The following is a 12,912-nucleotide window of genomic DNA, read 5'->3' as shown; positions in this document are numbered from 1 at the left end:
ACAAAAGCCGCGGCCCTTGCAGAGCAAGGGGAAACACTACTTGTAGGTTTCAGAGCAAGTGACGTAACTGATTGAAACGCTAGTAGCGCGTACCCGCTAACTAGCTAGCCATTTCACATCCGTTACATTAGCAGCTAATTAGCGTTTAATTTTGGGGGGATAAATAGAGCCGAATATATTAATAAAAGTCACCATGTCCTAGAGAGATTTGCATGGTTATCAAAACGTCACGCCAGGGAAAGCCATTTATTTTTTATAGTTATTACATTTTTTTATTAATTATATTTGTTTTATTATTTGTATTTTACCCTCTTTTTCTCCCCAATTTTTAGATCTTGTCTCATCGCTGCAACTCCCCAACGGGCTCGGGAGAGGCGAAGGTCGAGTCATGCATCCTCTGGGCTCAGGAGAGGCGAAGGTCGAGTCATGCATCCTCCGGGCTCAGGAGAGGCGAAGGTCGAGTCATGCATCCTCCGGGCTCGGGAGAGGCGAAGGTCGAGTCATGCATCCTCCGGGCTCGGGAGAGGCGAAGGTCGAGTCATGCATCCTCCAAAACAAAGCTCCTTAACACCCGCCCGCTTAACTCGGAAGCCAGCTGCACCAATGTGTCGGAGGAAACACTGTTCAACTGACTACCGAAGTCAGCCTGCAGGCGCCCGGACTGCCACAAGGAGTCGCTAGAGTGCGATGAGCCAAGTTTTATGCAGATTTTAGGATATTAGCATGAATTATCTGTCACAAATGTGATGGAAACCTAGCTAGTGATATCCTTCACCACCGTCATTTTATGAACGATATCTCGAACCAGTCATGACTATTCAATAAAACAATACATCATTTAAGTTTCTTTCCAGCAAATGTCTTAGTTACATGATTGTATAACTAGCAGAGGACTTGTAGTTAAGGTTGCAGTATTTATTAAGTTTAGCAATGAGGGTGAAAACTAGCATAGTTCAGCTAGCCAGCTAGTTTAGGGTTGTCACTAGTTACCACAGCCACAAAGTCAAAATGGACTATATTTTAGAAATCCATGAAAACAAAAAGGTTAGGCATAAGGTTAGCAGTGTGTTTTGGGTTTAAAATCAGATTTTAAGAAGATACATTGTAGAAATAGGTGGAGTAGCGATAATTATGACTTTGTGGCTGCGGTAACTAGTGAAGACTAGTTTAGCCAGGGAAAACTGGGGGAAATGAGCTCGGGCCTAGTGTGGATGTGCACCAACTAGGCTAATTCAGGAGATGGATTGTAGTTTTTAGGTCCTGATATCAGGAGTTTGCGGCGAAAAGTTTGATTGAACAATTTAGAGACTAACCATAAACAATTTAGAGACTAACCAGGTTTCCATCCAACCTTTTTATGCGAGTAGAGTAGAAAATGTAATAACATTCTTGATGTAAACAGAACATTTTGTCGGTAAACTTTCCAAATGTCGACAAAACAAAATACGTTAGAAGAGGTGGGATCTTTTAGTGACGGTAAAGTGAATTATGGGAGAAGTGACGGCGGAAATGCATTAATGCTCAAACGTTGATATAATAACCATCATATTGAAGTAAACCTCGAGTCACACGATGACATGTTGTGTAGTCTTCCCACTGCGACTCTTCGGGAAAACATGCAGTTTATTAGGCTACAGATTAAATAAATGGTGGTGAAAATAAAAGGTTTGATCTTGATGCTCCTTTCCAATAAATATCGGGGGTCTTATCTTGGTTACATGATAATCGATGCTTGGCTGCCGTTTCACAATTAAAAATAATCTAGCTCTTTTGTCCATAATAATAACGTCATCATGTAGGCTAGACGTGTTCTTCTTTAGCCAACCGCCCGCAGATAGCGCTGTTGGCTAGAGCGCATGTGCCAATACCAGAGTGGGCTCACTCGTTATATTACTCAACATTTGTGTGTGAGAAAACCATCAGTAGAGTTGAAAATGAGATGGAAACCCACTTTCCATGTGTTTTTTTTTATCCGGTACATGGCAATTTTAACCGCAAAAGGTATGTCATCACGCACAGCCTTTTATCTGCAACAAGTCAGCTTGAAGGAAACACATCTCTGGGGGGGAATGCGCATATTGGTTTTATGCTGGTTTTAGAATATTCTGTCGCCAATTAGATGGAAACCTAGCTGCTGAAAATAATAAATCCGATGACTTATATTGAAGCAAAGCAAATCGATATACAATCCCGAATATCAATAGTAAAACAAAGCTTAAAATGATGTTTGAGTGAACCCTAAATACAGGAAATGAATGAGGAAGTCGCTTCTGGACATGGTAGACTCCTTCTTTTCACCACACTATTCAAGAGAATGTTGTGTCTTTGTCTATGGTCTCAAATCAAATTGTATTTTGTCAGATGCTTCATAAACACAGGTGTAGACTAACAGTGAAATGCTTACTTACTGGACCATCCCAACAATGCAAGAAGAAACATAGAAATACAATAACAAGTAATAATGAAAGGAATAGTAAATACACAATGAGTAACGATAACTTGGCTATATAAACTGAGTATCAGTACCGAGTCGATGTGTAGGGGTACGAGATAGTTGAGGTAGATATGTACATATAGGAAGGGATAAAGTGACTAAGCAACGGGACAGATAATAAACAGTAACAACAGCATATGTGATGAGTCAAAAAGGTTAGTGCAAAAAGGGTCAATGCAGACTGTCCAGGTAGCTATTGGTTAACTATTTAACTAACTATTTAGCAGTCGTATGGCTTGGGATTAGAAGCTATTCAGGGTCCTGTTGGGTCCAGACCTGGTGCATCGGTACCGCTTGCTGTGAGGTAGCAGATAAAATAGTCTATGACTTGGGTGGCTGGAGTCTTTGACAATTTTCATTGTCTTCCTGTGACACCGCCTGGTATAGATGTTCTGGATAGGAGGAAGCTTGACCCCAGTGATGTACTGGGCCATACGCACTACCCTCTGTAGCGCCTTTGTGTGTCGGATGCCAAACAGTTTCCATACCAAGCGGTGATGCAGCTGTATAACATTTTGAGAATCATGATGCCCCATAAAAAGTATTTTCAGCCTCCTGAGGGCGACGAGGTGTTCTAGTGCCCTCTTCACAACTGTATTGATGTGTGTGGACCATGATAATTCCTTAGTGATGTGGACATCAAGTAATTGATGTTATAGTTTGTTTTCCAGAAGTTACAAAATAAAAGCTTTAAAATGATATAAATCTGAACCTTTTATCTTTTCCAGTGATGAAGATGTGGATGTGTCATGGTATGGCACGGTATGCTTAAATGTTTATCTCTTGAGTGTTTTTAGCATTCAGGTATCCCCCCCCCAAAAAATATTTCTGAGCATTTCTACAATGGACAAATGTGTATGGAAGGTTTCGTTCAAATTAAAAAGGGGGTGCTGTCAAAAAAGTGATTGAATTCATACGGATTTACTCTAGTGAGGCTACGTCAACTGCAAGGGTGTGTTTGACCATGTGCCAGCACTAGAAGTGTCAGCCTCCCTCTATGCTTATACGCTAGTGATTTCGGAAAACGATTTCACATACAAACTTTATATGTCCGAACTCAGAATCAAATAGAATTTCCCCCCCAAAATAACATGGTTTCTGTGGTTGAACGTTTATTTTGTTTGTCGATTTTTGTGCATATGTCAAAATCCATCAGGTAGCCTGATTTCAGATGTGTCCGTGGGAACAGAATCAGGTAGCCTGATTTCAGATGTGTCCATGGAAACAGGATCAGGTAGCCTGATTTCAGATGTGTCCATATAAACAGGATCAGGTAGCCTGATTTCAGATGTGTCCATGGAAACAGGATCAGGTAGCCTGATTTCAGATATGTCCATGGAAACAGGATCAGGTAGCCTGATTTCAGATGTGTCCATAGAAACAGGATCAGGTAGCCTGATTTCAGATGTGTCCATGGAAACAGGATCAGGTAGCCTGATTTCAGATGTGTCCATGTAAACAAGATTATTAGGGAAATTGTTCTTCTTGCAAAGCATGTAAACGTTTCAATCGAACTGCTATATTTATCTGACTATTCACAATGATGATATTATTGTGTGCATACTCACTGCCGGTGTGGTGAGATAACTGACAACCGTGTCAAGATGTTAGACACGCATATTATTTTAAAGTTTACTCTGTAAACCACGCCCCAATGGGCGGAGCTAAGCATGTTATTACTCATGCACTAGGACACATTATTACGGAGCCAGGCCTCTCATTTTACAGTGGGTCTGTGAAGGTTCTGCAGTGTATTGCAGTAAATTATGTCTATTTAATAAGTAAAATATCTTTGAGTAGCAAACAGGGAAACAACGAATCACAGACGAAAAATGTTCTGCCTGAGGAGGGTCGTTTGTTTACCTGACTGTTCTGCCTGAGGGTCGTTTGTTTACCTGACTGTTCTGCCTGAGGAGGGTCGTTTGTTTACCTGACTGTTCTGCCTGAGGAGGGTCGTTTGTTTACCTGACTGTTCTGCCTGAGGAGGGTCATTGTTTACCTGAATGTTCTGCCTGAGGAGGGTCGTTTGTTTACCTGATTGTTCTGCCTGAGGAGGGTCGTTTGTTTACCTGACTGTTCTGCCTGAGGAGGGTCATTGTTTACCTGATTGTTCTGCCTGAGGAGGGTCATTGTTTACCTGAATGTTCTGCCTGAGGAGGGCGTTGTTTACCTGACTGTTCTGCCTGAGGAGGGTTGTTTGTTTACCTGACTGTTCTGCCTGAGGAGGGTCATTGTTTACCTGAATGTTCTGCCTGAGGAGGGTTGTTTGTTTACCTGACTGTTCTGCCTGAGGAGGGTCGTTTGTTTACCTGATTGTTCTGCCTGAGGAGGGTCGTTTGTTTACCTGACTGTTCTGCCTGAGGAGGGTCGTTTGTTTACCTGATTGTTCTGCCTGAGGAGGGTCGTTTGTTTACCTGATTGTTCTGCCTGAGGAGGGTCATTGTTTACCTGAATGTTCTGCCTGAGGAGGGTCATTGTTTACCTGAATGTTCTGCCTGAGGAGGGTCATTGTTTACCTGATTGTTCTGCCTGAGGAGGGTCGTTTGTTTACCTGACTGTTCTGCCTGAGGAGGGTCATTGTTTACCTGATTGTTCTGCCTGAGGAGGGTCATTGTTTACCTGAATGTTCTGCCTGAGGAGGGCGTTGTTTACCTGACTGTTCTGCCTGAGGAGGGTTGTTTGTTTACCTGACTGTTCTGCCTGAGGAGGGTCATTGTTTACCTGAATGTTCTGCCTGAGGAGGGTCGTTTGTTTACCTGACTGTTCTGCCTGAGGAGGGTCGTTTGTTTACCTGATTGTTCTGCCTGAGGAGGGTCGTTTGTTTACCTGATTGTTCTGCCTGAGGAGGGTCGTTTGTTTACCTGATTGTTCTGCCTGAGGAGGGTCGTTTGTTTACCTGACTGTTCTGCCTGAGGAGGGTCGTTTGTTTACCTGACTGTTCTGCCTGAGGAGGGTCATTGTTTACCTGAATGTTCTGCCTGAGGAGGGTCATTGTTTACCTGAATGTTCTTCCTGAGGAGGGCGTTGTTTACCTGAATGTTCTGCCTGAGGAGGGTCATTGTTTACCTGAATGTTCTGCCTGAGGAGGGCATTGTTTCGTCATGGAGATTTCTAGTGGCTCCATATTTCACTCTCCATATTTTGTTATGCATATTTAGTGGTTCACACACAGCGGCTGTTTTTAGCTGGAGTGGTATTTACACGTTTACATTGTAGTCATTTAGCAGATGCTCTAATCCAGAGCGATTTACAGGACCAATTAGGGTTAAGTGCCTTGCTCAAGGGCACATCTACAGATTTTTCACCTAGTCGGCTCATATGTCTCCTGGAGTGAATGGTGATACTTTAGTGCAGGAAGATCAACGACTTACATCCAGGAGAAAAGCATGGATTTAACCATTAACTGATAGCAAGCGGATTAATACCAGTACATCACAGGACTACTGCTAAGAGCTGGGATGATAAACCGAAAATTATCGACTCCAACCATACCAATCACTTATGGGCAGGCATTTTACTGATATCGTTCATTATGATAAGTAGCCTATACTAGAGAAATGTGAAGTTTGAAATGAAATAATTTTGCTAATATGGGTGATTTGTTAAGGGGAGAATTGATGCCTACAACCATCAAACTAGTAGAAGCAGTTTAAAGGATAATAAATAAAAACTGGGGTCCACATTGATGTTATAAACTTATACTTCTATTTATAATTTTCACATCAATTCAGGCAATTTATTATGATACGGATTGTTGTCCATAAACCCAGCTCTAACTCCTACCCATAATAATACATGTTGTCTATATGTCCCAGCTCTAACTCCTACCCATAATAATACATGTTGTCTATATGTCCCAGCTCTAACTCCTACCCAGAATAATACATGTTGTCTATATGTCCCAGCTCTAACTCCTACCCAGAATAATACATGTTGTCTATATGTCCCAGCTCTAACTCCTACCCAGAATAATACATGTTGTCTATTTGTCCCAGCTTTAACTCCTACCCAGAATAATACATGCTGTCTATATGTCCCAGCTCTAACTCCTACCCAGAATAATACATGTTGTCTATATGTCCCAGCTCTAACTCCTACCCAGAATAATACATGCTGTCTATATGTCCCAGCTCTAACTCCTACCCAGAATAATACATGTTGTCTATATGTCCCAGCTCTAACTCCTACCCAGAATAATACATGTTGTCTATTTGTCCCAGCTTTAACTCCTACCCAGAATAATACATGCTGTCTATATGTCCCAGCTCTAACTCCTACCCAGAATAATACATGTTGTCTATATGTCCCAGCTCTAACTCCTACCCAGAATAATACATGTTGTCTATATGTCCCAGCTCTAACTCCTACCCAGAATAATACATGTTGTCTATATGTCCCAGCTCTAACTCCTACCCAGAATAATACATGTTGTCTATATGTCCCAGCTCTAACTCCTACCCAGAATAATACATGTTGTCTATATGTCCCAGCTCTAACTCCTACCCAGAATAATACATGTTGTCTCTATGTCCCAGCTCTAACTCCTACCCAGAATAATACATGTTGTCTATATGTCCCAGCTCTAACTCCTACCCAGAATAATACATGTTGTCTCTATGTCCCAGCTCTAACTCCTACCCAGAATAATACATGTTGTCTCTATGTCCCAGCTCTAACTCCTACCCAGAATAATACATGTTGTCTATATGTCCCAGCTCTAACTCCTACCCAGAATAATACATGTTGTCTATATGTCCCAGCTCTAACTCCTACCCAGAATAATACATGTTGTCTCTATGTCCCAGCTCTAACTCCTACCCAGAATAATACATGTTGTCTATATGTCCCAGCTCTAACTCCTACCCAGAATAATACATGTTGTCTATATGTCCCAGCTCTAACTCCTACCCAGAATAATACATGTTGTCTATATGTCCCAGCTCTAACTCCTACCCAGAATAATACATGTTGTCTATATGTCCCAGCTCTAACTCCTACCCAGAATAATACATGTTGTCTATATGTCCCAGCTCTAACTCCTACCCAGAATAATACATGTTGTCTATATGTCCCAGCTCTAACTCCTACCCAGAATAATACATGTTGTCTATATGTCCCAGCTCTAACTCCTACCCAGAATAATACATGTTGTCTATATGTCCCAGCTCTAACTCCTACCCAGAATAATACATGTCTCTATGTCCCAGCTCTAACTCCTACCCAGAATAATACATGTTGTCTATATGTCCCAGCTCTAACTCCTACCCAGAATAATACATGCTGTCTATATGTCCCAGCTCTAACTCCTACCCAGAATAATACATGCTGTCTATATGTCCCAGCTCTAACTCCTACCCAGAATAATACATGTTGTCTATATGTCCCAGCTCTAACTCCTACCCAGAATAATACATGTTGTCTATATGTCCCAGTTCTAACTCCTACCCAGAATAATACATGTTGTCTCTATGTCCCAGCTCTAACTCCTACCCAGAATAATACATGTTGTCTATATGTCCCAGTTCCAACTCCTACCCAGAATAATACATGTTGTCTATATGTCCCAGCTCTAACACCTATCCAGAATAATACATGTTGTCTATATGTCCCAGCTCTAACTCCTACCCAGAATAATACATGTTGTCTATATGTCCCAGCTCTAACTCCTACCCAGAATAATACATGTTGTCTATATGTCCCAGCTCTAACTCCTACCCAGAATAATACATGCTGTCTATATGTCCCAGCTCTAACTCCTACCCAGAATAATACATGTTGTCTATATGTCCCAGCTCTAACTCCTACCCAGAATAATACATGTTGTCTATATGTCCCAGCTCTAACTCCTACCCAGAATAATACATGTTGTCTATATGTCCCAGCTCTAACTCCTACCCAGAATAATACATGTTGTCTATATGTCCCAGCTCTAACTCCTACCCAGAATAATACATGTTGTCTATATGTCCCAGCTCTAACTCCTACCCAGAATAATACATGTTGTCTATATGTCCCAGCTCTAACTCCTACCCAGAATAATACATGTTGTCTCTATGTCCCAGCTCTAACACCTACCCAGAATAATTGTCACTCCCTGACCGTAGATTGCTTTGTATGTTTCTATTTTTAGTTTGGTCAGGGTGTGATGTGGGTGGGTATTCTATGTTGTAGGTCTAGGTTTTCCTTTTCTATGTGTTTGGCCTGGTATGGTTCTCAATCAGAGGCAGCTGTCTATCGTTGTCTCTGATTGAGAGCCATACTTAGGTAGCCTGTTTTCCCATTTTGAGTTGTGGGTGATTATTTTCTGTTTAGTGTTTTTTCGTTACCTTACAGGACTGTTCGTTTGTCGTTTTTGTTGTTTTGTTCAGTGTTCAGGTGTTTTATTAAAAATATGAACACTTACCACGCTGCACCTTGGTCCTCCTCTCCTTTTCCCAACGACAATCGTGACAATAATACATATATTGTTTTCAAATTTTGACGTACACATCACTAATTGCCTTCAATGTATTCTAGAAGACACTGGCAAACTTCCTCGGTCCAAGTATGTTTTGGCCAATTAATACTTCCTATTAGATGACAAGATTAACACGTGGGATTTAAGAGTCCGACATGGAATACTACACCTAACCCTCGCCTGTAATCTGTGTAAGAAGGCAATATTTAGTGAGAAATTATCATTTGTTACACATTTGGCTAATGTTTTCAGCCTTCTATCAAAATTGTACAAGTCCTATGAGCTTAAAAAGGGTTAATTGACAACATTTGGGGTCAAAATGGCATTGAAGAGTCTGACATGAAATACCATGCCTAGCCCTAACCTGTGTCAAATGGATGTACTACCACAATATCCTATCCTACCCACAATTCAGTAGTGGTCTTCAGGGAGGGGCACAGCTGTTTCTGTCCTCCATGACTGGGAAAAATACCAGAAGACCCTACATCCATCTCATTAGATTAGAACAGGATGGATCAACAGCGATTCATATTTCTGGTTTACATCCTAAAATATATATTGTGTTCATTGTTTTCACAGCCCTTTCTGTCATGAGAATAAGGACAGGTGTCACATGATGGATTAAACATGTTGGGAGACTCTGACATAGTTGTTCCCAACTTGACTTATTTGAGACATGCTATACATCATGAGAAAAATGCAGTTTAAAGACATTCATCTTTGAATAAAATTTTTCCTATATCAGTCTACAAGGTTTTCATTGGAATCCATTAGGGAGTCATATGATGACTGTGACCCTATGAATAAACCTGCTATTCAACATGTTTGGCTTGCAGTACGTTTGACTTGGAGTCTTCCATCGGCAGTTACCTGGCTGCTGTGGTGATGGCAGTAATGCTTGAGGAGGTCCTTGGTAAACCATTTATAATGGAAGAGGCCCTTGGCAAACCCTTCATAATGGAAGAGGCCCTTGGTAAACCCTTCATACTGGAAGAGGCCCTTGGTAAACCACTCATAATGGAAGAGGCCCTTGGTAAACCATTTATAATGGAAGAGGTCCTTGGTAAACCATTTATAATGGAAGAGGTCCTTGGTAAACCATTTATAATGGAAGAGGCCCTTGGCAAACCCTTCATAATGGAAGAGGTCCTTGGTAAACCATTTATAATGGAAGAGGCCCTTGGCAAACCCTTTATAATGGAAGAGGCCCTTGGTAAACCCTTCATACTGGAAGAGGCCCTTGGTAAACCACTCATACTGGAAGAGGCCCTTGGTAAACCACTCATACTGGAAGAGGCCCTTGGTAAACCACTCATAGTGGAAGAGGACCTTGGTAAACCACTCATAGTGGAAGAGGACCTTGGTAAACCACTCATACTGGAAGTGGCCCTTGGTAAACCACAGGATATAGAGTTAGTATTTTGTCAGGCTTTATCTATTCAGATTCACCAATGTCCCCCTTTCTGAGACAAAAGGTTGGTTGAACCTCACAAAGCAATCGGTCTATGAATGAACAATATATTTTTCAGGGATTCAACAGTTTTAGTCAAGGGTTTCATAAAACTAGTTTTATTTAATCAGGTCATTTTTCATACAGTATATGAACTGGTCTCACACACAACGCATACACACACACACACACACACACACACACACACACACACACACACACACACACACACACACACACACACACACACACACACACACACACACACACACACACACACACACCTGTTTATATTGTTTATGGGGAACCACCTTTCCCATGGTCCTATCAATGAAATGTACTTTTGTTTTTTATGTGGAAGACACAACTGACTTCTGATTGGTTCATAGGATCATACTGAAGTAACATGTAAACACATGTAAGCACGCGCACACACACACACACACACACACACACACACACACACACACACACACACACACACACACACACACACACACACACACACACACACACACACACTTGATTTGATATCATTCACCTCACTCCTACTCTTGATGAGGGCTGGATGGAGGGAACTGAAAAACAAACACACATTGCCCACATACCCTGTCAGGTTGTACAACACATTTAACACAACAGTTGTTTGGCACTAAATATTGACACAACTGTTGTGTCAAATGCTTCGGGAAAAAAGACACTGAGTCATTTATAAAAGCTGTCATTTATACTTCTCTTTTGGAGAATAGGGCCTCAACAGCCTCCTAGTGGAGAATAGGGCCTCAACAGCCTCCTAGTGGAGCATAGGGCCTCAACAGCCTCCTAGTGGAGCATAGGGCCTCAACAGCCTCCTAGTGGAGAATAGGGCCTCAACAGCCTCCTAGTGGAGCATAGGGCCTCAACAGCCTCCTAGTGGAGCATAGGGCCTCAACAGCCTCCTAGTGGAGAATAGGGCCTCAACAGCCTCCTAGTGGAGCATAGGGCCTCAACAGCCTCCTAGTGGAGAATAGGGCCTCAACAGCCTCCTAGTGGAGCATAGGGCCTCAACAGCCTCCTGGTGGAGCATAGGGCCTCAACAGCCTCCTGGTGGAGAATAGGGCCTCAACAGCCTCCTAGTGGAGCATAGGGCCTCCACAGCCTCCTGGTGGAGCATAGGGCCTCAACAGCCTCCTGGTGGAGAATAGGGCCTCAACATCCTCCTGGTGGAGCATAGGACCTCAACAGCCTCCTAGTGGAGCATAGGGCCTCAACAGCCTCCTAGTGGAGCATAGGGCCTCAACAGCCTCCTAGTGGAGCATAGGGCCTCCACAGCCTCCTGGTGGAGCATAGGGCCTCAACAGCCTCCTAGTGGAGCATAGGACCTCAACAGCCTCCTGGTGGAGCATAGGGCCTCAACAGCCTCCTAGTGGAGCATAGGGCCTCAACAGCCTCCTAGTGGAGCATAGGGCCTCAACAGCCTCCTGGTGGAGCATAGGGCCTCAACAGCCTCCTGGTGGAGTATAGGGCCTCAACAGCCTCCTGGTGGAGCATAGGGCCTCCACAGCCTCCTAGTGGAGCATAGGGCCTCAACAGCCTCCTGGTGGAGTATAGGGCCTCAACAGCCTCCTGGTGGAGCATAGGACCTCAACAGCCTCCTGGTGGAGCATAGGGCCTCAACAGCCTCCTGGTGGAGTATAGGGCCTCAACAGCCTCCTGGTGGAGCATAGGGCCTCAACATCCTCCTGGTGGAGCATAGGGCCTCAACAGCCTCCTGGTGGAGCATAGGACCTCAACAGCCTCCTAGTGGAGCATAGGGTCTCAACATCATGGCGGGTTCAGCCTACAGGGTCATGGAGACAGGTGACGCATACTGCCACCACAGCGTACAGTCAGGTCCAAAAAGTATTGGCACCCTTGATAAAGATGTGCCCAACGGCATGATGAATTTTACCCTGCTGCAGGACATTCTTCCCCCCAAAACGGGATGCCTCTGTTAGGAACTGACACTTGGCACACATCAAACAAATAGTTAATTGACTACAAAATAAATTTTTTGCAATTGCCATCTCAGTCTCCGGACTTGGAACTCCATTGAAAACCCTTTGGTTTGAGGTGAAGAGGGCAGTCCATAAGACTAGAGGAAGGATATCAAGGATCTGGAAAGATTGTGTACGGAGGAAATGTCTAAGATCCCTCCCAATGAGTTCTCCAATCTCATAAAACATTTATCCTCGCAAGGTGAGGTATTAAAAACAAGGTGAGGTTGTTTAAAAATATTTTTTCTCTTAAGCAATTGTATTCATCTAAAATATAATTATCCTATCTTTTTTGAGCATACAATGTAGCTCAGTATTTTGTATTCATTTTATACAGCCCTTTTTTGTTTGCTCGTTCTTTATCAAGGGTGCCAATAATTTTGGATATGACTGTAACTCCAGTAACTCCGGTAGGGTTGATAAACCTTATGGAGATTGTTGAGCTTGGCTGAGGCCAATCATAGCAGTCGGAACCCCATTATCAGGTCGCTCTTTC

The sequence above is a fragment of the Salvelinus namaycush genome, chromosome 24 (assembly GCF_016432855.1).
Source record: "Salvelinus namaycush isolate Seneca chromosome 24, SaNama_1.0, whole genome shotgun sequence".
NCBI classification, from domain to species: domain Eukaryota; kingdom Metazoa; phylum Chordata; class Actinopteri; order Salmoniformes; family Salmonidae; genus Salvelinus; species Salvelinus namaycush.
This window is presented reverse-complemented; position numbering follows the sequence as displayed.